The sequence below is a fragment of the Dasypus novemcinctus genome, chromosome 7 (genome assembly GCF_030445035.2).
Source record: "Dasypus novemcinctus isolate mDasNov1 chromosome 7, mDasNov1.1.hap2, whole genome shotgun sequence".
NCBI lineage: Eukaryota > Metazoa > Chordata > Mammalia > Cingulata > Dasypodidae > Dasypus > Dasypus novemcinctus.
The window spans coordinates 89199512-89227047 of record NC_080679.1 but is presented as its reverse complement, the minus strand read 5'-3'; the positions used below and the strand labels follow the sequence as shown (position 1 = coordinate 89227047).

Below are 27536 nucleotides of genomic sequence, written 5' to 3'. Positions count from 1 at the left end.
GGCGCTGTCAGGTTGCCGCAGAGGGAAGCTGGGGGAAGAGGTGGAGGTGAGAGGATGTGAATGTGCACAGAGTGTCCAATGCATGTACTCAGTCCATAGCACAGCATTGTATGTAGAAGTCAGAATTCTTGCCAGGAAACAGGCAGAAAAGAGATGCTTTAAGTGTACCAGAATATGTAGACTTCAATCATGACGTATTTATCATCCTCTTTCTACAGCCTCAGAACGACATCATACACAGTGGAAATATCCTGAAAGTAGAAGATTCAGCCTTGCCAGAATGGACTGGCATCTATTGTGGGAGGTGAGAACAATCCACATGGCATAATAAGGTAGTAAAATATGACGCGGATATTAATCTTTGGTAAGGTGCAGTGCAGTGGAAGCCAAGGGTCTCTCTCAGGCCAGGAGGAGCTGGAGCAGTCAGAGAAGGCAAAAAATATTCAGAGAGGGTTATGGCATTGGGGAAAGAGGCTGCTCTAGGATGGGAAGAAGCTGTGAGGAAAAAACCCAACAACACTGGTTAGAATGAACAATGGTTGTGTGGGAGACAGTGAGGAGGGGTACCTGCTGGGGCACAGGCAGCTACCAGAACACCCGGTAGTGACGTCAGTCAGGACATTGGGTCACCTTCCCACTCGCTGTGGGGCCTGGGTGAGTCATTCACCTGCTCTGGGCTTCAGTTTTATCCTCTGTATAAAATAACAACAACACCAAAAATCTTCCCTGACCAAGCAGGTGATATTCTGAAATAGGAGAGCTATGAATGAATAGAATGGGGTGGTTGGGGGTGGGTGGGAGCTGTATTTCATTTTCAGAGCAATTAGTGTAGTGAAGAGAGGTGATGACAGCTTCCTGGCCTACTAACTCTGCACTTCCTATTCAATGAATAGAAGATTGGGAAAAGAGCTGGTTTTTCACCTCTTCCTGAAGCATTGAGGCTTTGAGGCAACAATCCGTGGTAAAGAGCTTTTTGGCCTTCGAGAAAATTGCACACACCCCAATCTTGGCTGTGTTTCAGATTTATGAGGGAGCATAGTGTTATGGTTAAAAGTAGGGGCTCTGCCACTTACCAGAACATTACTTCAACTCCCTTCACCTCAGTTGCCTTCTCTCTGCAAAATGGCAAGAACCTTTGCTTCGTGGTGTTTCATTGAATGAGATGATGTATGCAAAGTGCTCAGCACAGAGCCCAGCAAGTTGTAAATGTTTACTGATGGGAGCTGAGTGTGTGGGGAGGGGATAGGGCAGCGGGCAAGGGCAAAAGGGCACTCCGAAGCAGGCACTGCAGAGGCTGACTGATAATTAGGTCTCAGGACTCTAGTCAGGAACGGGGAGGTTGGGGCAGTAAGGCTCTGCATCTGCCAGCCTTTGTGTGTCTTTTTCTTTTTCTTTTTTTGTATTTATCATTTTGAGTTAGAATTAGTTATTTATTCATATCTTTCACCTGAATGTGAGTTCCTTGAGAATGGACTATATTTTATTTATGTTTGAAACTCCAGTGTATCACAGTTCCTGGTACTTAGTAATCTCTCAGAAAGTATCCGTTGAATCAATGAAGGAAGGAAGGAAGGAGGTTGAAAGGAATATAGTATTTGAAGTCATTTGAAACTTGAGGAAAATATTAGAAACCTGAATTGGGTTGAAGGGAAACAGTGAGGCCAATGCAGTGATTTAAAACTCACTTGATGTTACATTGTGCCTAAGGTCAAAACTAAGTATTTTTTGAGCACTGTATGAATCAGAGTCTCAGTAGGAAAGGATGAGACCCTGACTGATAGCGAAGGTTTAATGAAGGGACTCTGGGTGAAAGTATAGGCAGCATGAAGGAAATCAAAACAGGATGGGGAAGCACCTAGTTTCTAACCAGAGCTGGAAGCTGTCTTTACTACACCTAGGCCTGAAGGGACAAAGGAAGGAACGGTTATGTGAGTCTAATGAAACCTGTACCCATGGGACAGGGGACGTTTGATAGGGCAGTAAAAGAACTACTACTATCCAACTGTAGCCTGGCAGGAAAGAAGCGGAGAGAATAAATATTGTGGTCTTTCTCGTCTTCTACCCTCTCCTCTCCTGCCATGGCTGAACCCAGCAGGAAGTCAGAAGACAAGGAAGCTCCCAGAAGGCAGCTTCCAAGCACAGAGCAGGGTGGAGAACTGTAGAGAATGAGTCTGGAGGGCAAACAAAGACTACCTAACACAAGCACCTTCTGTCAATTTTTGTGCTGGTGCAGAGAACACAGCAAAAAAACAGGGCAGGTGAATTCTTGCCCTTGATCACAAAGTTTAGAGTCTAATGGAAGAAAAAACAGGGAAACAATAAATTCTAATAGATTGCAATACATGTCACGATATGATGATATATATGAAGTTCTACAAGGGCTACCTAATCAGGGCTTGAGGGTCAGAGAAAGTTTCCAAGGAAAAGTGACTTCCAAGAGGACACCTCAAATATTTAGCTAACTTCAGAAGCTACTGTTAAGAGAATGAAAGGACAAGCCACTGGCTAGAAAAAAATATGCAAAAATCATATATCTGATAAAGAACTTGTATGCAGAATATATAAAGAACTCTCAAAACCCAATAATAAGAAAACAAACAACCTAATTAAAAAACTTGGCAAAGGATTAAACAGACATTTCACCAAAGAAGATACACGAATAGCAAATAAGCACATGAAAAGATTTTCAACATAATTAGTCATTAGGGAAATGCAAATTTAAAACCACAATGAGATACTATACACCTATTAGAATGACTAAAATTAAAAAGACTAACCATACCAAAAGTTGGTGAGGATGTGGAAGAACTGGAACGCCCACACATTACTAGTGGGAATGTAAAATGGCACAACCACTTGGGAAAACAGTTTGGCAGTTTCTTAAAAAGTTAAACATATGGTCCAGCCATTCCATTCCTAGGTATTTACCCAGCAAAAATGAAAGTGTATGTCCATATAAATATTTGCACATTAATGTTCATAGCGGCTTTATTCATTATAACCCCAAACTTAAATGTCCATAATCAGGTAAATTGTTAAACAGATTGTGAATATTCATACAATGAAATATTCCTCAGGAATAAAATGGATTATTGATACATGCAACAACATAACTTATTTCAGAATAATTATGCTGAGTGAAAGAAGCTATACAAAAAGAGTATATGCTGCGTAGTTCCATTTATATGAAATTTTGGAAAATGCAAACTAAACTATTCGACAGGAAGCAGATTAGTGATTACCTAGAAATGGGGGTAGGAGATTAATGGGGGGAGGGATTTAGCTGAGCCAAGAGGGAATGGACAAATGTTCTAGATGAGGGACAAGAAGTGAGCATGGACATAAGATGCTTGCTTAACTAAAAGAAGGTTAATAGTAAGGAGTTTGAGTATTGAGGTGGGGGTTTCTGGGAGTAGTGAGGCTGAATAGAAAGAACTTTATGCTAAAAGCAATGGAAAGCCATTGGAGACTTTCATTGTGACCAGCTTATGTTTCACATTCTAAAAAGAACATTTCCACAGTAGTATGGAGAATGGAGTGGTGGCAAGCAATTCGTAAGGGTTAAGAGGCTGCTGCGGGAGTCAGGGTAAAGAGATGTTGGTGACCTGGACTAGAAAGAAGTGAACCCAACTTGTGAGATAAGATATTTAAGCAGAAGGATCCTCAAGACATCGAGCTTGACTGGGTATGTTGGTGGAAAGGAGAGGACATTATCAAGAATGATGTTCCGTTTCTCACGTGGTCAACCTAGTGGCTCCCTACACTGAGAAACAGGTTTGGGGAGGCAGGGAAGGAGGAGATTTCAGTTTGGGATATGTTGAATCTTTGGGACATCCAGGGGCCAGTTGCACATATGGGTACTAAGGTCAGAAGTAGGCTGTGAGCCTAGGTTTAGGAGTAATCTGTGGTTGGCAATTAAAGCCATGGGGTTAGGTGTGATTGCCCAGGGAGTGTAGATTGAACAGAAAAGCCAAGGCCAGAACAGAACCCTGGGGAACAGCATTTCAGGGACAGCTAGAGGAGCAGCCAAGAAAGAGCCAGAGAGGTGGGAGAAGACAAGAGAGCCTGTTGTTGAGCATCAACAGCCTCATATGCTCTAGAGATATCAAAGGAGTTAAGAGCAGAAATATGTGCCTGGATTTAGAGACAAATCCTTGGGGACAGTGCTTTTAATGGTTGGGGGGCACAGACGCATAGATGGTTTGAGGACAATTAGGAGCAGAGAGAGCAAGTGTAGACGTTTTTTTCCTCGTGGGGAGGAGGAGAAATGGCTACATTGGTAGGAGGTAGATGATTAGGGGTGAGGGAGAAAGTTGTTATTATCATTGTTTTGTTTTGTGTTTGTTTTTTAGATGAAAGACTTGAGTAGGTCTGAATGGTGATGGGAAGGATCCAGCAGAGAGGAAGTACTTAAAAACACTTACTCTTGGAAAATTCATAGAGGAAGGAGCCTGAGAAGGCAGAAGTTTCCAAAACAAAAAGTAAGGGGATTCTCTTTAGAAGGGAAGATGATGCCTCTCTTTATAGCAGGAATGAAGGAGGTAACAGTTGTAAATGTAGTCAAGAAAGTAAGCTGAGTGGCGTTGAGAGTGTTCTCTTATTTGCCAACCTCTAGTTTCTCTATGAAGTAGCAGGAAGTTCATCTGCTGAGAATAAGGAGAGAGCTGGAGTGGGGAGAAGCAGCGAAGCTGGCTGTGGTGCAGAACAGCAGGGAGAGCTGCTGGAGAAATATAGCCAGAAATCTGGGACTCACCGGGGGCCCAGATGTGGTTGGGACCATGAATCTAGAGTGGGTCGTGTCTTAACATGCTCAGCAGCTCAGGTACAGGCCGGGAGAAGGTGGACATTGGCCTTTATTCACACTGGATGTTACCCCATCAAGATGTTGCAAGCAAGGGAGTTGAAGGTATCAGCAAGAAAGAGGTAGATGTCCCTATGGGATCTCACAGGTACTCTGCTCCACAGTTTCAGATGGACTCACTGAGGCAAGCAGGGAGGGCTCTGGGGCCAGACTGCCAGGCTCCCATCCTGGCTTTGTTACTCACCAGTTGTGTGACCTTAGGTAAGTTGCTTGACCTCCCTGTGCCTTAGTTGCCTCATTGGAATAATAATAATACCAACCCCACTGGCTTGTTGTAGAGATAAAATGAGTTAATTCCTGAAAAGTATTTAAACAGTTTCTGACACAATAAATACTCACCAAAGGTAGTTTTTATTATTAATTATTATTACTTAAAACAAACAGAATATTTTGGGGACAAATGAAGAGTGAGTATTGATTTTAGTGTCTTGCTGGGTGAAGAGAAAAGCCATGTGATTTTGTCTTTCTTAATAGCTGCCATTCGCAGTGAACTCCATATGAGCCAGACTTTGTGCGTTTTATGTTTGTGGTATCTTGGGTAGGAGGTCAGACTGCCTGGGGCGGGGTGGTGGTGGGGGATCTGCTCTGTGACCGAGTCATCATGCCTCACCTAGCCTTAGTTTCCTTTCCATAAAATGGGGGTATTAAGAGTATCCACCCCATACCATAATACATGTAAATCACTACTAATCTGGCATATAGTGAGTGCTCATGAAATGGAACCATTATTATTAGATAATCCCTACAATATGTGGGTGTAATTATAGCCATTATATCTGATAAGGACGCAGAGAGGTTAAGTATGTAATTGCTAAAGCTCTACCCTGACTGCCCGTTAACTCCATCCAACAAGCTATCTCATTAAGAGGTAACTGTACCACAGATAAAAGAATATTGGTTTATATAAAGCATGTGTTTTCTAGCCTATTAATATGTATATCTAACAGCTTCCCCACAGCCATTTATTAAACACTTCTGGAGGTGTCCAAAGTATTATTTTATGTTGTGATTTAGCAGCACTATGATTTTTTTTTTTTTTAATTTTTTTATTTTTTATTGACTTTGTAATAATATTACATTAAAAATATATATGTGAGGTCCCATTCAACCCCACCCCCCCACCCCCCCTCTCCCCCCCCCCCCAACAACACTCGTTCCCATCATCATGACACATCCATTGGATTTGGTAAGTACATCTTTGGGCACCTCTGCACCTCATATACATTGGTTCACATCATGGCCCATACTCTCCTCTATTCCATCATGTAGGCCCTGTGAGGATTTACAATGTCCGGTGAAGCACCATCCAGGGCAGCTCCATGTAGCACTATGATTTTTAAACTAGTAGTACCCTCGGTGGGTGGAGTATTAAGAAGTGAAGAGAAGTGAAAATTCCTTAGGCTAAGGGCAAATTCTGGTAGTGAATTAATGAACTTGTTTTTTTGTCTTAGTCCAGGCAGTAATTGATATTGATTAAATTCAATTAATGGCTTTCCCAGTGTGTGGTAATTAGCCAAAAAGAAAGTTCTCACTGGGAAGTGTCAGCTGAGCCTCTGTCCTGATTGGGTCTACCCACCGCCCCCACCCCCATCCGTGACCCTAACCCCAGTGTTTGCATGCTTGAGCCTTTCCTTTTTGCTTCTGAGCCTTTCCTTTCTGCTTCTCAGCCTATGACCTTGTTGAGGATGTGCAGAGAAAGTGGGCAAAGGATCCCACATCCGTTAAAGAAAGAGGTAAATTCTTCGGAAGGAAATCCGCCAGCAGCATTTGTTTCCAGGCCCAGTAGTGCTCAGACCTCAGTATGGCCAGAGTCACCTGAGGGCTCTTAAAAACCACCAGTGCTCAGGCCCCCATTTCCAGAGATTTTGCTTCGTGTGTTCTGGGTGGGCCTGGGCTTCCGTATTTTTTTTCAGAGCTTCCAGGGTGATTCTAATGTGCAGCTGTGGTTGGTCACTGCTGGTCTGTGCTCAGACTACAGGGTGGGTTCTGAAGGGAGAAGGGCAAGAGGTAATATCTGGGACATGAAAAGCAAGTGAACTCACCAATAAGCCTGTCTGTTTTGAGGGAGAGGAGGCTGGACTCAGAAGTAAATTTTCCGAATTGTCTGTGTTTTAATTCCTCTAGGAGCCCCCATTTGGGAACCAGAACTGCTGAAGTGTCTTCTCAGGCTTTGCATCTCAGTTTATCAACTTGTGGGCTCTGTAGCTTTCCTACAACACCAGGGGAAAGGCTAGGAAGTGAACTGATTTATTTAACACCTACTAATCATTTTCTAGTATTTAGTATTCTAGTCCATTTAATATTCAGAAAAGTATATAAGATAGTTTTTGTAGTCAGTGTGCATTTAAAATAAAAACACTAACAAAATACAGATATGAGCACCTTTTGATTTCATTCACAGTATTACCTGTGAATTGAGGTAGAGTCTGGGGATGCACCTGCATCTTGAAGGAGGAGGTAAGGAGAGGAGGAGGCAGGCAGACAGAGAAGAACTGGTGAGTTAAAAATCTTTCTTCCATGATTTCTTGGCTGCATTACTTTGATCAAATTACTTAATCTTGCTGCGTTTCCTCCTCTATATATGGGACAATAAAAACCTGTCTTGCAGGGTTATTGTAAAATGAGAAATAATGTGGTCAAAACGCCAGACACAAGCAAGTCCTTGAGAAGTGCTGGCTGCAGCCACTGAGGGAGGGAGAATGGGCTGAAGGAGCTTGCACTGACTTCATATTTGCTTTATCTTGTTTGTTCTGGGATGGGAGACTTTGTCAAGTCTTGTTCCTAAACCAATTCAAAATCCTAAATGTACAGGAGATAATGCAGGTTAGACATGAGATAAGCATGGCTGTGGAAAAAACCACAACTTGTAGACAAAGGTCTGCATCTACCCTTCTCAGGTTAAGCTGGTTAAGTATTAAAGTTCAGTGTAGCTTCTGAGAAGAGGGTCTGCACAGCTAAGTGAATAAGCTAAGAAATTGGAAAACCCATTTATATTACTAGTTCTCCTAGGGGTCATCCAAGGCATGCTACTTTGCTTTTTTGTAGTCTAACTTTTTCTAGGTGAAAGTGGGAATTAGTGTTGTCAAATGTATCGATTTTATAAAAGGGGGAAATGTGAGCAGTTACATGACCAGAGATCCATGAAAAGAATGTAATATTTTCCTGTACTATGTTTATGAATCAATATACAGTTTTGTACCTGCATAATGACTTTATTTATATTTTGTTATTAGAAAAAAAGCAAGTTATTAGTATAGGGCCAGAAACCTCAATCTTTGAATCAAGGATCTATGATTAAATAGAAATTTTAATTCTTAAAGCATCATTTTGTAACCTAATGAATAACAAATTTATATAATCACTTTGTTGTAACTTTATTCAGGCATAATTGATGAATAATAAACTGCACAACTTTTAAACGTACAATTTGAGAATTTCTGACATATTTACATATCCATTGTGATGGTTAAATTCATGTGTCAGCCTGGCTAGGTTATGGTGTCCAGTTGTTTGGTCAAGAATGCACTGGCCTGGTTGTTACTGTGAGGATATTTTGTGGGTTTAAATCATTGGTCAGTTGATTGCATTTATGCCTGATTACATCGACAATCCACGGAGGAGATTGCCTTCGGCAATGAGAGGCGTCTCATTCAATCAGGCCTTCGCCTCTCATTCAATCAGCCGAAGGCCTTAAAGGGAGAACTGATGACATTAGCAGTCAGATGGAAGAATTTCTATCTCTTTTTCAGCCAGCCAGCTACTCCTAGGGAATCCCCTGGAGTTCCTAATTGCAGGCTGCCTATGGAACTTGGATACACTAATTCCCATGGTCATGTGAGCCAATTCCTATAATAAATATAACAATATTTACACACATATTCTTGTGGTCCTTTTTCCCTGGAGAACCCTAATACACCCATGAAACCATTACCATAATTAAGATAGTGAACATATCCAATATCTCTACAAATTTCTTTGTGTTCCTTGTTAAACCCTACTTCCTGCCCCTCCCCACACCCAGACAACTATTGAGCTACTTTCTCTCATTACGGATTAGTTTGATAAGTGGAATCATATAGTGTGTAGTATTTTTTGTCTAACTTCTTACACTCAGCATGCTTATTATGAGGTACAGCCATGTTGTTGTATGGATGGATAGTTAATTCCTTTTTACTACTGAATAGTATTCTACTGTATGGCTCTACCACAATCTGTTTATCTCTTCACCTGTTGACTATCATTTGGGTTGTTTCCAATCTGGGACTATTATGAATAAAGCTTTTATTAGCATCCAGGTACAAATCCTTCCATGGGCATATGCTTTTATTTTTCTTAGGTAAATATCTAAGAGAGAAATGACTGGACTATATGGCAATTTATATGTTAACTTTTAAGAAACTGCTCAGCTACTTTCCAAAGTAGTTGTACCATTTTACATTCCCATAGAAAGTTTGTGACTGTGGTATTTGATTAGTCTTTTTAATTTTAGCCATTCTAAAATGTATATAATAGTATCTCATTATGGCTTAAATGTGCATTTCTCTAATGACTAATTGAGTTGAAAATCTTTTCATATATTAATTTATTATCTGTATATCTTATTTGGTGAAGTGTTTGTTCAAATATTTTGCAAATTTTTTAATCATTTAATTTTGAGAGTTCCTTATATATTCTAGATACAAGTCCTTTATGAGACATATAAGTTGCAAAATTTTTCCCTTTCTGTGGCTTATTTTTCATTCTTTTAATAGTGTCTTTCGAACAGCAGAAGTTTTAGATTTTGGTGAAGTTTAATTTGTTAATTTGTTCTTTATGGATCATACTTCTGAAATCTAAGGAATCTTTGTCTAACCCAAGGCCACAAAGATGTTCTTTCATACTTTCTTCTAAATGCTTTATTTTTTTAGATTTTATTTTTAAGCATGTGCTCCATTTTGAGTTAATTTTGTATATGATATGAGATTCATTTATTTTTATGTAAGAATGTCGAATTGTTCCTGTACCATTTATTGAACCTGCACCTTGAACAAAAATAAGTTGTCCATATATGTCTATTTTAGACCCTTTCTTAAGTTTCACTGAATTTCTTGTTTTTCATTTACATCATTAGCACACAGTTTTGCTTATAGTAATTATGGCTGTCTGGTTTATATACCCAAGGAAAAAACATGTTCTAAGTCTTAATCAATTACTGTGAATATGCACCTATTGTAAATAGGACAATTCTATTTTTAATCTAGGAGAGGCCAACTAAATTAGGATGCGTCTTAATCCTGTTATTGGAGTTCTTGTAAAGAATGCCACAGAGAAAAAGTCACAGGGAGGAGGAGGAAGAAAGAAATCAACAGAACCTGGACAAAAAGGAGAGGTCATCACCATGTGATGGGAAAGCCAAGCAACCCAAGGATTGCCACCTGCTAGAATGCTACTGACCTGGGAGGAAGCAAGCCTTCTAGCCTCTGAAATGGTGAGCCAATAAATTCTTGTTAAGCCAGTGCATCGTGTGGTATTTGTCATGGCAGCTAGGAAACTAAGCCACTAGTATTATCTTAAGTTTTGAAATCGGTAGTGTTAGCTTGCCAAGTTTGTTCTTCTTTTCAAAGCTGTTTTGGCTAGTCTAGATTCTTTATATTCCCATATAACTTTTAGAATCAGTGTACTACTTTCTACAATGTAACTTCTTGGAATTACATTGAATCTATAAATCAATTTGAGGGATAATTGACATCTTAACAATGTTGAAACTTCTGGCCCATGACCAAGGGATATCCTATTTATTTGGCTCTTTAAAAAAAATTTTTTTTTTTAAGATTTATTTTTTATTTATTTCTCTCCTCTCCCCTGCCCCAGTTGTCTGTTCTCTGTGTCTATTTGCTGCATGCTCTTATTTTTGTCTGCTTCTGTTGTTGTCAGCAGCATGGGAATCTGTGTTTCTTTTTGGGCACAGGAATCTGTGTTTCTTTTTGTTGCATCATTTTGCTGTGCCAGCTCTCTGTGTGTGCGGCGCCATTCCTGGGCAGGCTGCACTTTCTTTTGCGCTGGGCGGCTCTCCTTATGGGGAGCACTCCTTGCGTGTGGGGCTCCCCTATGCGGGGGACCCCCCTGCGTGGCACGGCACTCCTTGCGCGCATCAGCACTGCACATGGGCCAGCTCCACATGGGTCAAGGAGGCCCGGGGTTTGAACCTTGGACCTCCTATGTGGTAGACGGACACCCTATCCATTGGGCCAAGTCTGTTTTCCTCTTTTAAAATTTTTCACAGCAATGTTTTATAGTTTTCAGGTTATAAATCTTTCACATCTTTTGCCAGATTTATCCCTAGGTATTTCATACTTTCATGATATATGATATGATATTTTATGATATTATATGATATGATATTTTATGATATTGTATGATAATGGCACTGAGTTTTGTTTATTTTTCAATTTTCAGCTACTTGTTGCTCATATGTAGAAATAAAATTGATTTTTCTATATTGATCTTATATCCTGAAACTTTACTAAGCTCACCTATTACTTCTATTCATGTTTTGTGATTCTATGGGGTTTTCTGCATAATCATCATTTGTAAATAAAGACTATTTTACTTCTTACTTTTCAATTCGGATGCCTTTTATTTTATGTCTTGCCTTATTGTGCTAGCCAGAAATGACAGTTCTAGAAATACTTGTTGAATAGAAATGGTGAGAGTGGATATCCTTATCTTGCTCCTGATCTTAGGGAGAAAGCATTCAATTGTTCACCATTAAGTATGATTTAACTATAGGTTTCTGGTAGATGCATTTTATCAGCTTAAGGAAGTCCTCTTCTATTCTTAGTTTGCTGAGAGATTTTTTCAGGAATGGATGTTAGATTTTGCCAAATTCTTTTTCTCATCTATGAGAAGATCATATGATATTTCCTTTTGGTTTGTTAATATGATGAATTACTTTATTGGTTTTTGAATGTTAAATTTTTTTAAACCCTGCACTCCTGAAAAAAACCCACTTGGTCATGATATAGTTTCTTTTTTTATATTATTGAATTTGATTTGCTAATGTTTATTTAGAATTTTTTCATCTATGTTCATGAAATAATTTGGTCTTCAATTTTCTTTCTTGTAATGTATTATCTGGTGTTGATATTAGAGTAATGCTGTCTTCAAAGAATGAATTGGGAAGTATTCCTTCTCTTTAAATTTCTGGGAGAGTTTGTGTAGAATTAGTAGGTATTCTTTCTTCTTTAAATATTTAGTAGAGTTCCTCTGTGAACTCTGGGCCTGAAGTTTTCTTTGTGGAAAGGTTTTAAACTACAATTTCAATTACTTACATAGGTATAGGGCAATTCAAGTTATTTTTTTCTTGAGTGAATTTTAATAGTTCTTGTCTTTCAAAGAACTTGTCCATTTCATATAAATTTCCTAATTTAAAAGCATAGGGGAGAATTTTGGGGAGATGGCAGAGTAGGAAACTCCAGGAATTAGTCCTCACACCAAAAACACCTATTGAATTCCCAGGAACCAACTCAATCAACTATTTTGAAACTCTGGAGTCTAGTGAAATACTGTTCAGCATCCAGAGAAGAGCTGAAGGACTGGTAAAGTGTCATACATATTGGGTGAATTTCACCCTCCCTTCAGCAGATACCTCTTCCTGTCCACCCAGTCTTGTGATAGATAGCAAAGGGGACTGTAGTCCTGGCCCCTGGTGCAGCTTGCTGGTGCCAGCGTGAGATATAAAGACCTAGACCTCAAAACTCTGCTCTGTGTATGTATATTCTGATCACTCATTGCTGCTTTGGATCAGCTATTTCAGATCGCTGGGGGCCACTCTGAGGGTGGCCATTATTCCAACTCCCCTAGGGCAAACCAGCAGAGACGTCCTAAGAATAGTAAACTTCCTAAAAACTACAGAAAACAGCTGAAGGATTACAGTAACTGGGTGGATCTGAATCAAGAAAACACAGTTTCAAAAACCATAGGAAAAGCTCCTGGTGCCCTTACTGGCCCCTCCACTACCTAATCCCCAGCATGGGGTGAAGCCAGCCTGCACTCTCGTTGTGGGTCCCTACCCTGTTTCAGAGGAAGCAGAATAACTCCTATGTACATACTGGGGTGACTGTATGTCAGTGCCAATCTATTGGGTAGAAGTCTGAAAGACTGAGCCAGGAAACATGTCTTGTCTTGCCCTCCCAGAGTTTGTCCTGGGGACAGAGAGGCATTTCCTCAATATGCTCAAGGAGATAAAGGAAAACATGGGAAAAGAACTAAAGATATAAGGAAAACAATGAATGAACAACATGGAAATCTCTTTCAGATTGTGAATAGGAACCAAACAGAAATACTGGAGACCACAATAACTGAAATGAAAAATTCCCAAGATAGTTTCAACAGCAAATAAGAGCTGGAAGAAGAAAGAATAGGTGATCTTGAGGACAAGGCAGTTGAAATGATTAAGGCTGAAAAGCAGAAGGAAAAAGAATTTTTTAAAGGAACAGAAACTAAGGCACCCATGGGACACCATCAAGGAGCCTTACATATGCATTATGGAAGTTTGGAAAGAAAAGTGAGATGTAAATGACCAGAAGAAATATTCAAAGAAATAATGACAGAAAACATCCCAAATTTAATGAAAAACATGACTGTACACATTCAAGGAACCAAGCAAATCCCATCCAGGAAAAACCCAAGAAGAACCATGCCCAGATACATAGCAATCAAACTGTCTGATACCAAGAACAAGGAGAGAATTCTGAAAGCTGCAAGAGAAAAGCAATGAGTTTTACACAGGGAATAGCAATAGGCTTAAGTGCCAATTTCCATCAAAAACCATGGAGGAAGAAAACAGTGGGACAAAATATTTAAAGAGTTGAAAGAAAAAAATGGCAATCAAGAATTTTATATATGGCAAGACTTTCTTTCAAAAGTGAGGGATAAATTTAGGCATTTTCAAATAAGCAACAGATTAGGGTGTTCACCTCTAGACAAGACCTATAAACAATGCTAAATGGAGTTCTTCAGATTGAAATGAAAGGACACTAGACAGTGGTTCAAAGTGTTAGAAATAAAGTCCTCCAATAAAGTTAAGCATCTGGATAATTACAAATGCCAGTATTATTGCATTGTATTTTTGAGTATGTAACTCCACTTCTTTCTTCTTACAGGTGCTAAAATGCAAATTCATAAAGAGTAATGATAAATCTATGGTTTTGAACATACAATGTACAAAAATATAATTTGTGACAAGTGCAAAAAATGTTGGGGGGATGGAGAGGCACAGGAACTGCATATGTGTGTGTTATTGAAATTAAGTTGGTATCAAATCAAACATGATTGTTACAGATTTAGGATATTAAATTTTTACCCCATGGTAATAACAAAATACATTAAGAAAGAAATGGGAAGGGACTCAAATGGTACAATAGAAAAAAGTCAGATAAATATGAAAATAGACATTAACAGAAGAATTGAGGGTCAAAAAGAACATATAAAACTTACAAAGACAAAATAACTAAATGGCAAAAGATGGTCCTGCATTATCAGTAGTTGCTTTAAATGTAAATGGATTAAAGTATCCAGTCAAAAGGCAGAGTCTGGAAGAATAGATAAAAAGCATGACCAACTATATTTTATTTACAAGATACTCACCTTAAGTTTAAAGACACAACTAGGTTGAAAGCAAAAGGATGGAAAAAAATATGCCATGCAAATAGTAACCAAATGAGATCTGGTTTAGCTATACTAATATTAGATTAAATAGGCCTTAAGGCAAAAATTGTTATGAGGAAAAAAGAAGGTTACTGTATACTTATAAAGGGGCCAATTCAACAAGAATACATAAAAGTTATAAATATGTATACGTTAAAGCACCAAATTAATTGAAGCAGATATTGACAGAATTGAAGGGAGAAATTGAAAGTTCTCCCTTAATAGTGGGAGGTTTTAATACACACTAATGAACAGAACATCTAGAATGAAGATCAATAAGGAAATAGAAGACATGAATGATACTCTAAACTAAGTAGACCTAACAGACATATGTAGAACACTTCACCCAACTAAAGAATGCACATTCTACTCTAGTGTACAAGGGTCATTGTCCAGGTAAAACAAGTCTAAGTCAATTTAAAAATATTCATATCATACTATGTCTTCTCTAACCACAAGGAATGAAGCTAGACATCAATAACAGAGAGGACTGGAAAATTCACAAATATGTGAAAAATTAAACAATGTCCTGTTTAAGAACCAAGAGGTCAAAGAAGAAATCATATTTGGAACTATCTTGAGGTGAATGAAAATTAAAACTTAGGGGATACAGCAAAGGCAGTGATGAGAAGGAAAGTTATAGCTCTACATGCTTACACTGAAAAAGAAGAACAATCCCAATTCAGAGATCTAACTTCACAACTGGATAATTTAGAAAAAGAAGAGCCAAATAAACCCAAAGTGAGAAGAAGGAAGAAAATAAGTATTATAGCAAAGGTAAATGAGAATAAAAAACAATGAGTATCAGCAAAATGAAAAGTTGGTTTTTTAAAAGATCAGCAAAATCAACACTTTAGACAGAAAAAGAAAAATAGCAAGAGGCTACAAATAACATTGGAATGAGGAGTGATATTAAACTGATACCACAGAAATAAAATGAATTATAATAAGATACATCAACAACTGTACCATGCAACAACTGTATACCAATATATTAGATAACCTAGAAGAAATGAAAGAATTCCTAGAAACACACAAACTATCTACACTGATTCAAGAAGAAATAGAAGATGGCCCCAGACAAATAACTAGTAAAAAGAATGAATCAGTAATCAAAAACTTACCAACAAATAAAAGCCCAGGACCAGAAGGATTCACAGAGGGAATTTTACCAAACATTCCAAGGAGAATTAACATCAATCTTGCTTAAATTCTTCCCAAAATTGAAGAGGAGGGAACATTCCCATATTTGTTCTACAAGGCCAACATTACCCCATACCAAAGCCAGATAAAAAGAATATTATAGAACAATATCTTTTATGAATACAGATGCAGAAATCCTCAATAAAACATTAGCAGACAAATTCATTCTCCGGCCCTGAATAGCCAGAGAAATCTTGAGAAAGAAGAATGAAGTTCTTCTTCCTGGTTGTAAAACTTAATACAAAACCACCATAATCCAAACAGCATGATACTGGCACAAGGATAGATAGAAAGACCAATGGAATCCAATTAAGAGTTCAGAAATCAACCCTCACATTTATGGCCAACTGATTTTTGGCAAGGGGACATAGATCACTCAATTTACTCAATTAGGAAAGAATGATTTCACAGTAAGTAATTATTGGGAAAACTGGATATCCATATGCAAAAGAATGAAGGTAGAGCCCTACCTCACACTATATGCAAAAATAAACTCAAAGTGGATTGAGGACTTAAATATAAGAGCCAGAACTATCAAATGCCTAGAAGAAATTGTAAGGAAGCATCTTCAGGGCTTTGTGCTAGGCAGTGTTTTTAGACTTTATAACTAAAGCACAAGCAACAAAAGAAAAATCATCAAAATGAAATATCTTGTTCATCAAATGACTTAATCATGAAAGTAAAATTACAACCAACACTTTCAAAGAAAATTTTGGAATCCACATTCAGTCGGATCCAGAATATCAAGAGTTGCAGCACCTACTTTCCAGTTCATTGGACCCACCCAAGACAACTCACAAGGAAATGATAATGGACAATGACCATCCCACGGAACAGAGACAGTCTGTAACTGCAAGCAAGATAGTCCCATCCATCTGCCCCATGGGATCTAAGCTCCTTCTCAGTTAGAGGCTGAGTGGGCATCACCATCCCAGAATCCTCAGGACTGGGGAAGGAGTGATGGTCTAGAGTAGACTAACTGTTATTCTACTACAGATTTATTGTTATTCTAGCAATGGAAGAATGTTTATCATTGATGTGGAGGCAGTGGCCACTGGAGGTTCTCAGAGGAGGGAGAGAGAAAAATAGGTGTAATATGGGGGCATTTTTGGGTCATTGGAATTGTCCTGAATGATGTTGCTATGATGAATACAGGCCATTATTATCTTGTCATAACTTGTGAAATTGTGCGGGAGAGAGTTTAAACCATAACATAAATTATAAGCCATACTTTGTGGCAATGCTCCGATATGTGTTCATCAATTGTATAAATGTACCACACTAGTGTTAGATGTTGTTAATGTGGGAAAGTGTGGGAGGAGTAGGGAGTGGGGCATATGGGAATCCCCTACATTTTTTTATGTTAAACTGATGTAATCTAAGAATCTTTTTTAAAACTTTAAAAAAGTATTTAGTAAAAAGTGGGCAAAAAAGTTGAAAAGATATTTCTCCAAAGAAGATTTACAAATGGCCAGAAAGCACATGAAAAGATGCTCAGCATCATTAGCAATTAAGGAAATGCAAGTCAAAATCATAATGAGATACCACTTCACAGCCACTGGTATGGCTACTATTAAAAAAAAAAACAAAACAAATTTACTAAGTATTTGAGAAGAAGTGGAGAAATAGGAAACTTATTCATTGTTAATGGGATTGTAAAATGGGGCAGCTACTGTGGAAGACAGTTGGATAGTTCCTTAGAAAGTTAAGTATAGAAGTACTATAAGGGAAGTGGACTTGGCCCAGTGGTTAGGGCGTCCATCTACCACATGGGAGGTCCGAGGTTCAAACCCCGGGCCTCCTTGACCCGTGTGGAGCTGGCCCATGTGCAGTGCTGATGCGCGCAAGGAGTGCCCAGCCACGCAGGGGTGTCCCTGTATAGGGGAGCCCCATGCGCAAGGAGTGTGCCCAATAAAGAGAGCCGTCCAGCGCGAAAGAAAGTGCAGTCTGCCTAAGAATGGTGCTGCTCACACAGAGAGTTGACACAACAAGATAACGCAACAAAAAGAAACACAGATTCCCATGCCGCTGACAACAAAGAAGCGGACAAAGAAGACGACGCAGCAAATAGACACAGAGAACAGACAACGGGGTGGGGGGAGAAGGGGAGAGAAATAAATGAATTGATTAAAAAAAAAAAATAGAAGTACTATAAGACCTGGAAATCTCACTAGGTTTATACCCAAAAGTATTGAAAGCAGGGACTCGAATAGAAACATATATTTTTTAAGATTTATTTTATTTATTTCTCTCCCCTTTCCCCCCTGTTGTCTGCTCTCTGTGTCCATTCACTGTGTGTTCTTCTGCGTCCACTTGCATTATCAGTCGGCACTGGGAATCTGCATTTCATTTTTGTTGCATCATCTCGCTGCATCAGCTCTCCGTGTGTGTGGTGCCACTCCTGAGCAGGCTGTGCTTTTTTCACGCGGGGCGGCTCTCCTTGCAGCATGCACACCTTGCGTGTGGGGCACTGCTACGTGGGGGTGCCCTGTGTGACATGGCACTCCTTGTGCATGGCAGCACTGCACGTGGGCCAGCTTACCACACGGGTCAGGAAGCCCTGTGGTTCGAACCCTGGACCCTCCATATGGTAGATGGACGCTCTATCAGTTGAGCCACATCTGCTTTCCTCAAACAGATATTTAGCACACTGATGCTCATAGCAAAACTATTCACAAGTGCTCAAAGTTAGAAGCAACCCAAGTGTCCATTGACTTCTGAATGGAAAAATAAAATATAGTATGTACACACAATTATTCAGCTGTGAAAAGTAATGAATTTCTGATACATGTGACAACATGGATGAACCCTGAAGACATCATGATGTATGAAGTAAGCCAGACACAAAAGGACAAATGTTGTATTATCTCACTGATATGAAATAATTAGAATAAGCAAATTCAGTCAGAATTTAGAATCCAGGTTGGGGTAGCAGGGGACAGAGTTGGGGTAGGGAACAGGGAGTTAATACTTAAATTAGACAGAGTTTCTATATGGGGTGATGGAAATGTTTTGGTAGTGGTGATGGTAGCACAACATTGTGAAAGAACTTAGTGCTGAATTATTTATTTGAATGTAGTTAAAAGGGGAAATTTTAAGGTTGTATATATGATACTAGTATAAAAAATTTTTTTTTAAGCCCTAGGACTGTAAAACACAATGATCCCTAATGTAAATCATGGACCATGGTTAATAGTACAATTAGAATATTATTCTGTCAATTGTAACAAATATAGCACTCTAATGCAAGGCATTAATAGGTGGGGTATATGGCAACTGTATTTTCTGCATGATTTTTTATAAACCTACAACTTCTCTAAAAAAATCTTAGCTATAAACTTAATATTCCCTTACTATCCATTTAGTATGATCTATAATAATGTCACTTTTCTTATTCCTGATACTGGTAATTTGTCTCTCCTCTTTTCTTTCCCTAATCAATCTGGCTAGAGGTTGATCGATTATTTATCTGTCTTCTCAAAGAACTAGTTTTTTGTTTCAGTGATTTCTTTACTGTGTTTTTCTGTTTTCTATTTTATTTATTTACATTCAATCTATGTTATTTCTTCTCTTCTCCTTATTTGGGTTTATTTTTTTCTTCTTTCTCTAGTTTCTTAAAGTGGAAAGTGAGGTTATTGATTCGACACCTGTTTTCTAATACAGACAGTAAGTACTCTAAATGTACTTTTTTCAGAAATGGAAGTCTCACCCCTTTATTATTATTATATTTTTCTCACATCCACATTTGACCTCAAACCTGGCCTTAGATAAGGAAGAGGAGGCAGGAAAGAAGACGTTGAAAATTTGACTATAGCATTTTTTCAATGGCGTATGGCTTACTTGGCTTTTACTGGAGGGTGTATGTATGTGTGTGTGTATTTTTTTCTTACTCATAATAGAATACATTTCAGAACCAATAAATACACTAAAAATAAAATGAAACTAAATAAAAATGTCCTAAGCGGCCAAATTTGATATGAAATCAATCACAGCAGCAAACTCCTGATGTCTCTGGGCCAAAATCAGAACAACACTTCAGGCTCACACTCCTAAATGATAAATAATCCTAACACTGGGATGTTACGTTTCTAAGCCCATCCTGCAGAAATTCCCTTTCAAGGACAAGGGGCTGCACGGGGCCTTCACGCTGAGGTGCCTGGTGAGGCGTCGTGCGCTCCAGCAGCCCCCTTCCCAGCAGCGGGGCACTCCTGCACCTGAGGCTGGCCCTTTCTCCTAGGCAGGCTGGGTAAACACTGACCAGGTCTTGCCTTCTACTTTCCTTTCCCAGGATCCTTGATGTCCCTTTTGCCCTGTCCTTCCTCAGGTCATACAGTAGAAAATATTACCGATTGTCTTGTGACTTACATAAATTACATTCTGGTTCTGTTCTAGTTGTCTTAATTCTATTTGTGGGTTTCCAAATTCCTCCAACTCATTTATTCTGTAGGTCTCTTGGGTTATTTCTACAAGGCTTAAGCACCTCCATTTGTGCTGACTTTTACTAGTTTCACTCTCAGTACAATTTGATTTCCAGATCTGGCGATGGCACACTTGCTCTCTATGGGCTGGATAAATGTGTGCTGTACTTAATAAGCCTGATCACCTGGGCAGCATACCACCCCACTCCCTCCAGTGTGATGAAATTCTCTGCCTTCCAGAGTTTTCCCTGGTCCTTTGCCTTCAATTGTATTCCCCGAGGGGGTTGTCTGACTCACCTATGTGAGCTACAGAAAACCTGTGCACCTTTTTTTTTACTAGATCTTCCTGTGTTTTGACTTGCATGGTTTTTTTCAGGCAAATTCCTGTTTGTTAATAAGAGCAATTATTTTCAAGAAAGGTTGAACCCAAATCTAGACTGGTCCTGGCTTGTTTGCCTGAGTTTCTTGAAAATGAAGTCTAAAATTTGTCACTTGTGTTCGATATTTACCATAAATAATTGTGGCTTTGTTATTTCCAGCAGTATTCTTAATTTTGTCTTTAAGCCCTCACAACCTACTGTATTCCCTTGACTCCTTCCTTCCCAATTTTTCCACTGCCATCCTCTTTCTCAGAAAAACCTACAGTTTGCTTTGCGGGCTTTCTCTCTGAAGGACTGGTTGGGGAAAACACTGTCAGAAAAGTTATTGTGAAATTACACTTAGAATTGAGCAATGACCTCTAAGACTCTATAAATATTAATTTGGGAAACGTTGCTTTAAAGCATTTTCCTTTGTCTACTTCCACATCAAATATGTCTGTCCAATGAGACTGAAGCCTTTCCGAGTGTCAGCACCCAGTACTATTTAGACCTGGCTTTACTATTTAGATCTGGCTTCTCTGGGCTGTAGCTCTCACTGTGGCACCTGGAGGACTTCAGGGGCTCCTTCTGAGGTTCTCACTCACCTCTCATACCTGGGACTCTTCAAGAGGTGACTCATGCTCCCAGGGCAACTTGTTGGTGCTTGCTGTAGATTAAATCACGTACCCCAGAAAGACATGCTGCAGCACTAACCCCCGGTCCTGTGGAAGTGGACTCATTTGTAAATAAGATAGTTGAAGATCCTATTAGATGAGGTCATATTGAATCAGGATGGACCTTAATCCAATATGACTGGAGTCTTTATAAGGAGAGGCAATCTAGACATATTCAGATGACTGGGTAAGAAAAGCAGAAGCCTTAGGAGGAGTCTGAAGGAGAAAGGTTGCCCTGTGACAGAGGTGGCCTGCCAATGCCTTGATGTTAGACATCTAACCTCTGAAACTATGAGACTAATTCCTCTTTTATAAGCCAACCAGTTTGTGGCATTTGTCATTGCATCTCTGGGAAACTAAGGCAGTGCTCGTATAGGCAGATGCTTCCACAGCTGCCTCCGCTGCCCCCCTCCCAGGCCCAGCCCTCTGCCCCACACTCCATGGCTGGCACTGAGCACCTGCCTCCAGAACCCTGCTTCAGTAGAGTTGCTTGGGCCTAAAAATTTAGTAGATAATGCTTTTAGTTTGTGTATGGTTCTTTTCTGGTTTAAGAAGCTGCTCCCACAGTACCCAGCAGTCCCACACATTTGTTTCTTGCTTCAGCAGAATTTGGATGGAATGGACCTGTGGACTATCCTCCTCTTCATTCTCATACCACCCTCCAACTGCATCTCCAGCTGCAATTTCTGGGACCATCTTCTTAGCCATCTCCTGCTTCAAGGACCAGCTATCACCATTTTTGTGGTTAGCTCCTCATTGTCTACCAGCCATAAGCTCCCAGATCCATCAGAATCACTCTGCCGAAGGGGAGGTCTCAGTCAGTCGCCTCGTCAACCTGCATCTACGAGCCTCCTATGCTTCTATACTCTGGGCTTCTATTTTGACTGTGACAATGTGGCCCGGAAGGGCGTGGACCACTTCGTCCCCCAGTTGGCAAAGGAAAACACCAGGGTGCAGAACGTCTCCTGAAGATGCAAAACCAGGGTGGTGCTGGGCTCTCCTCCTGGAGGTGCAGTTCTGTGAATTCCTGGAGAGCCCTTTCCTAGAGGAGGAAGTAAAAGTCATCGAGAAGATGGGCGACCACCTGACCAACACGTGCAAGCTGGCGGGCCGGGCAGACCAGTGGGTATCTCTTCAAGTGGCTCACCCCCAGGCTTGACTAGGAGCCTCCGGAGCCCAGAGGCCTTTGGGGGCCCCTCAGCAATCCCCTAGCTTCCAGGCTTCTAAGCCCCTCGCTCCAGCCAGGAGACATCTTTTAACCAGCCTCCTTGCAGCCCTCTCTAACAAGCCTTGAACCAAGTATAAACAATAAAGTTTTCTGCAGGTAGAGAAAAAGTTTTCACCACACTTACTCAAAACTAGCATTCCCTTCTTACAATTTGACCTTTGAGTTCCCTAACTCTTGGTTCTAGAGGCCTGACAATTTTATTCTGTTTCATGCACTTAATTTCTTCACTGAAATTTGTCTTCTGTTTCAACTCCTCCCTCCCCCAGTTCTTCAATCATATCGAGATCCCAACCTCAGATACTCTGCTCTTTTTCCAAGAGGGTCTTTATTGGAGCTCATGACTAGAGCTACAATTTACTGTGTGTTTATTGAACCAGTAATATGTCAAATGCTCTGACATGTTATTTCATTTAATCCTCATAAAAACTCTACACAACAGGTGGGCTAATGTGCAACAACGATGCGACAGAGAAGCAGGTTGACCGTCGCAACATCCATCAGGTAAACCTTCACCTGTGAACCTCTCAGGAAGAGAGGCTAAGATGCAATTAAATATTCACATCCTGTTACTGCCTAAATCTACAGCTAGGCTAGTAAATAGTAACTTCGTGTGCTGAGAAAGTTGCTCTGCAACTACAGCATAAAAAATCATATTGTGTGCTTTGCAATGTTGATCTGGAACTGAAACTATTGTCAGGTTTTTGAGTGAAACAGAATTTTATTAAATCATGCCTGGGTTATCTCTTGAAGTGAATATTAGATTTTATTAAATCAGTGACTGAACACAATGTGGTTAAGACCAAGAAAACCTCAGAATATATTATATACTTTCTTTTTTGCCTGTGTGACAAGTTCAGATCTTTTTGTTATGCTTGGTGTTTTCAATCTTTTCTTTTTTTATATTGTTCTTTTCCAATTCCATATTCTTAGTAAGAGAGGTTCTAAAATATGACACACTCTTGACATCAATGAAAATGAAATTTATATTTACTGAAAGTAAGCAAAACACCTTAAATAGTCTACTTAATTTAAGTTTTCATTGTTCCACTAAAGTGTTTATAACATTAATATGAAACTATGACATTCTGTAGAAAATGTAGTAGAATATAGCCATTTATTACAAAAGGAGATGAATAAACAAATAAAAGAGGCATAAACATTTTTACTTAAAAAGGAAAGTATGGCTTTTTTTTCTTTTTTCTTTTGGTCTCAAGTGGGAGGCTTCTCCCTGTCCCCCTCCCCCTCCCCCTCCCCTTCCCCCACCTCCCTTTGCCTAAGCAGCTACCATGGCGGAGGTTCCCAACGTGGCTTTGTCCCAGGCAGGTTGACACATCTAAGAACAATTGGCAAGAAATTCCTCCCAGGTGACATCAGTGGTGGAAAGGTAGAAAAGCTTGAAGGTCCATGTGTGTTGCAGATTCAAAAAATCCACAATGTTGCTGTACCAAAGGATAATGAAGAATCTCAGGCTGAACCAAGAACGCTTCATTTGCAAATGACCGATGGTCATATATGTTGCACAGCAATACAATTTAGTTTTATGTAAAAAATAAACCTGAAAACACCAGCTGGAACTAAAATTAAGCTCTCAGGCATAGTTGACATAAAAAATGGATTCCTGATCTTGAATGACTTTAACATAACAGTTCTTGGTGGTGAAGTGGAGCACCTTATTGAGAAATGGGAATTGCAGAGAAGCTTGTCAAAACACAATAGAAGCATGTTGAAACTGAAGGTGGATCACCCCTTTTTGTGCTGTTTGGACAGAAATGTATATCTTATTTCCAAGTGGATAGCAGAGAACTTGTCGAAGAAAGACTTTGCAAGTAACCATGCCTGTCAAGCCTACAAATGATAATGATGAATTTGAAAAGCAAAGGACTGTTGCTATTGCAGAAGTTGCAAAGAGCAAAGAAACCGAGACTTTCAGAGGAGCTGGTGGTGGTGTTAGAAGCAATCTCAACGTGAGTGCTGGCAGTAACTGAAATAGGGAAGTTTTACAAAAAGAAAAGTCAACCAAATCTGAGGAGAAACAAGAAGGTGTCTATAAGAGAACTGGTTGATGAGAAAGCTCTGAAGCATACAACAGAAATGGGTTTCATTGAGGAAGCATCAAGGCAAACTCTTATGGAGAGTGGCAACAACTAGAAGTAGCATTGAATGTACTTCTTAATAGCAATAAACAGAAACCTGTTACAGGTCCACCTCTGGGAGGTAAAGGAAAAGGCAGGAGGAGAATAAGATGAGAAGATGAAGATGACTTAGGGAATGCAAGGTCCTCAGCACCAAGAACATTATTTGATTTTTTGAAGTCTAAAATGGAAACTTTGACTGTGGAAGAACCTAAATCTCAACCACAACAGCTTCATTAGGGACAACATAGATTGTCAAATACAGAGAAAAATGGAATAAAAGGTAATAATCAACCAAGACATCTTCCTCAAAATGATACTAGGCAGCCAAGAAGTGAAAAACCTCCCCTTTTTCAAAGAGACACTCAAAAGTCAAAGTCAGTTTTAGAAGGCAATGGATTACTTAGAAACAGAGATTCTGAAAGACCAAGTACTTCTTCAGAATCTGAAGTGTGGGCTGAAGAAAGAATCAAGTGTAATAGACCATATTCTAATTATGATAGAACTAAAGATACTTCATATCCTTCACGTTCTCAGCACAGTGATGGTACTTTTAAAAAAAGAGATAACTCTATGCAAAGTAGAACAGGAAAAGGTCCTACCTATGCAGAGACAAAAGAAAATCTACTTCAAGAATCTATAGATTGTAGTTATCAAAAATGTGGGAAAAGAAAAAACCAAACAACAAATCCTGATCATTTTTATACAGGAAACCACAAATGGTAAATAATGAAGCTTTCAGTGGTATAAAGCTTGAAAGATATTTTAATGTACATATTGATTGCTAGAATCCTGTTAGAACTACCAGTTTCATTCATGTTCCAAATGGAGAGACAGAAATGGCGCTGAAGGGGAGGCGAGAGGCACCTGTTAAATCAGCAGGGCCCATCCCAACTATAACCTATGATGATAAAATATTTTATAATAGTGGGCCCATAAGAAGATCTGGGCTAATTAACCCAGAAAAAGTGCTAGGATTATCTGTTCCTATGGAGTATGAAAAAATGTGGAAACCTGGAGATGAATGTTTTGTACTTTATTGGGAAGTTGAAGCGGTTGAGCAGAAGTTGAAGCTTGAAGCTCTCCATTCTTCAGGCATGACAGCAGTTGTTAAATGCATTGATTATGGAAACTATGAAGAGGTGCTACTAAGTAACATCAGGCCAATTCAAACAAAGGCATGGGAGGAAGAAAGTACCTATGAACAAACTCTTGAATTCCACAGAGGAGGTGATGGCCAGCCAAGACGATCAGCTCAGCCCACTCAGCAGTTTTACCAACCTCCCTGGGCTCAGAACTAACATGGAAGGAATCTTCATGAAAAAAGGAACAATTGACTGAAACCTGGCCAAAACCTGTTGCTAGACCTACCTTCCCTTCAGAGCAAGATGCAGCCACAGTGGATATCATTATTTGAAGAAAGAAAAAGTAGATCGTGAAGGAAAAATAAAAAAGTTTCAACCCTTACAAAAATGGAAAAAATACTGAGTTAAATAAAGCAAAAGCCTTTTACAAATGAAAGAAAGAATTTTTTCCTCTGCTATCAAGAAAGCCAATGCACTATTTTTAAAAAAGGAAAGTATGAAGCAAAATAGTGATTAATCAAATATATAAAATTATGAAATAAATTTATTAGTAACATTAAATGTTTTTATAAGACATTAATAAAGGTGATCACAACTTGTCCTGGGGGCATTTTGCCTAAGGCAGCCTAGGAAGAATTTTTTTTAAAAGAAATTATTAAATGGTTATTATCTTTAATTAAAAAAAAAAGACTAATAACAACTCGTCTCTTCAGTAGCTTGTTTGGAATGAAAACGGAGTCAAGTAAAGACAAGGACTTCAGAATTACTCCTACTAGAGACGCTTACACGCCACAGCCATTACCTTTTTTGGCTACACTTGCCACCTCCATCACCCCCAGTCCCACGCTGTCCCTCACTTCTAATTAATCAGTGAGCAAAGGGGGCCTTCTGGCTGTGGCATATTGTCCACTTTTTCCCTCACATGAAGCAGGCAGGGCAGCTGCTGTCCCTGCCCTGTGCTTGCTCCACAGGTACCAGCCCCTAATGGAATCAGGGGAGCCCCCAGGGCAGAGGTGTGTGGACCCAGCAAGGGAACTGTAAGGGAACTGTCCGACATCCATTAGAGAATAAAATAACAGCAGTTCCAGAAAATGCCAGCTGTTGAGAGCAGATTCCTTGACTTGCTGAGACGCCTTCCTCCAAAATCAGTAAACATTTTTTCCTCAGGATTCATGATGTTGAGATCAAACTTCACCTATACGTGCAGAGTTGCAGTCCCCTAAGTCATCTGAGTAAAAGGCAGCAGGACAGGACCAGGGATGGGAAACGAGCCGGGCATGCCCCCTCCTGGGTTCTCAGGCTCCCTGACTTGGTTGGTTAGAGCCCAATGCTCAGTGGGCTTTTATTTTAAAGCTAGACTTCATCATAATCCTGCAGTTAAGCCTACGTGGATCATACAAATCTATCACTACATATGGCAAAGCAACTCCAAGACATGTCCTAACAGGGGCAGGTTAGTAGTAGCCTCTTCCTTTGTACACAGAAGGGACAGAGTGAACGGTGAGCACCCCAGTGACTATCAGCATGGCACAGTGCTTGATTCAGACTGAGGGCTTTGGAGTGAGAGGTGCTCAGGTCTGAATTCTTCCTTTGTCATTGATAAACTCAGTAACTAGGCAAATCCCTCAAACTTTCTGAGCCTTAGTTTCCCTCTTAGTAAAATGAGGAAAAGCAATTCAAGCCTTTCAGGGGCTAAATACGGTAAGATGCATAATACGCTTTGCATAATGCTGCTTATAATAGATGATCAATAAATGGCTTTTTATCATTATGCCTTAACTGGGATTTATAAGACAATTTAGCATAGGTTAAGAACTTGAATTCTGTCTTCAGGATTGGGGAATGAACAATGGACTAGAGTAGACTTACTGTTATTCTACTATGGACTT

The 27536-nt window shown here is 39.6% G+C and overlaps 1 long non-coding RNA gene and 1 pseudogene across 1 annotated transcript; both read left to right on the top strand.

Annotated features, from left to right (window-relative positions):
* Positions 1-218: 218 nt before the first annotated feature.
* LOC111765457 (uncharacterized) lies at positions 219-23170 on the top strand. The gene is made up of 3 exons (XR_009186577.1): positions 219-304; positions 10102-10328; positions 21809-23170. It is a non-coding gene; the product is annotated as an uncharacterized lncRNA (long non-coding RNA).
* A 440-nt stretch (positions 23171-23610) lies between these two features.
* On the top strand, positions 23611-25863 carry LOC101442801 (tudor domain-containing protein 3 pseudogene; annotated as a pseudogene).
* Positions 25864-27536: the final 1673 nt, after the last annotated feature.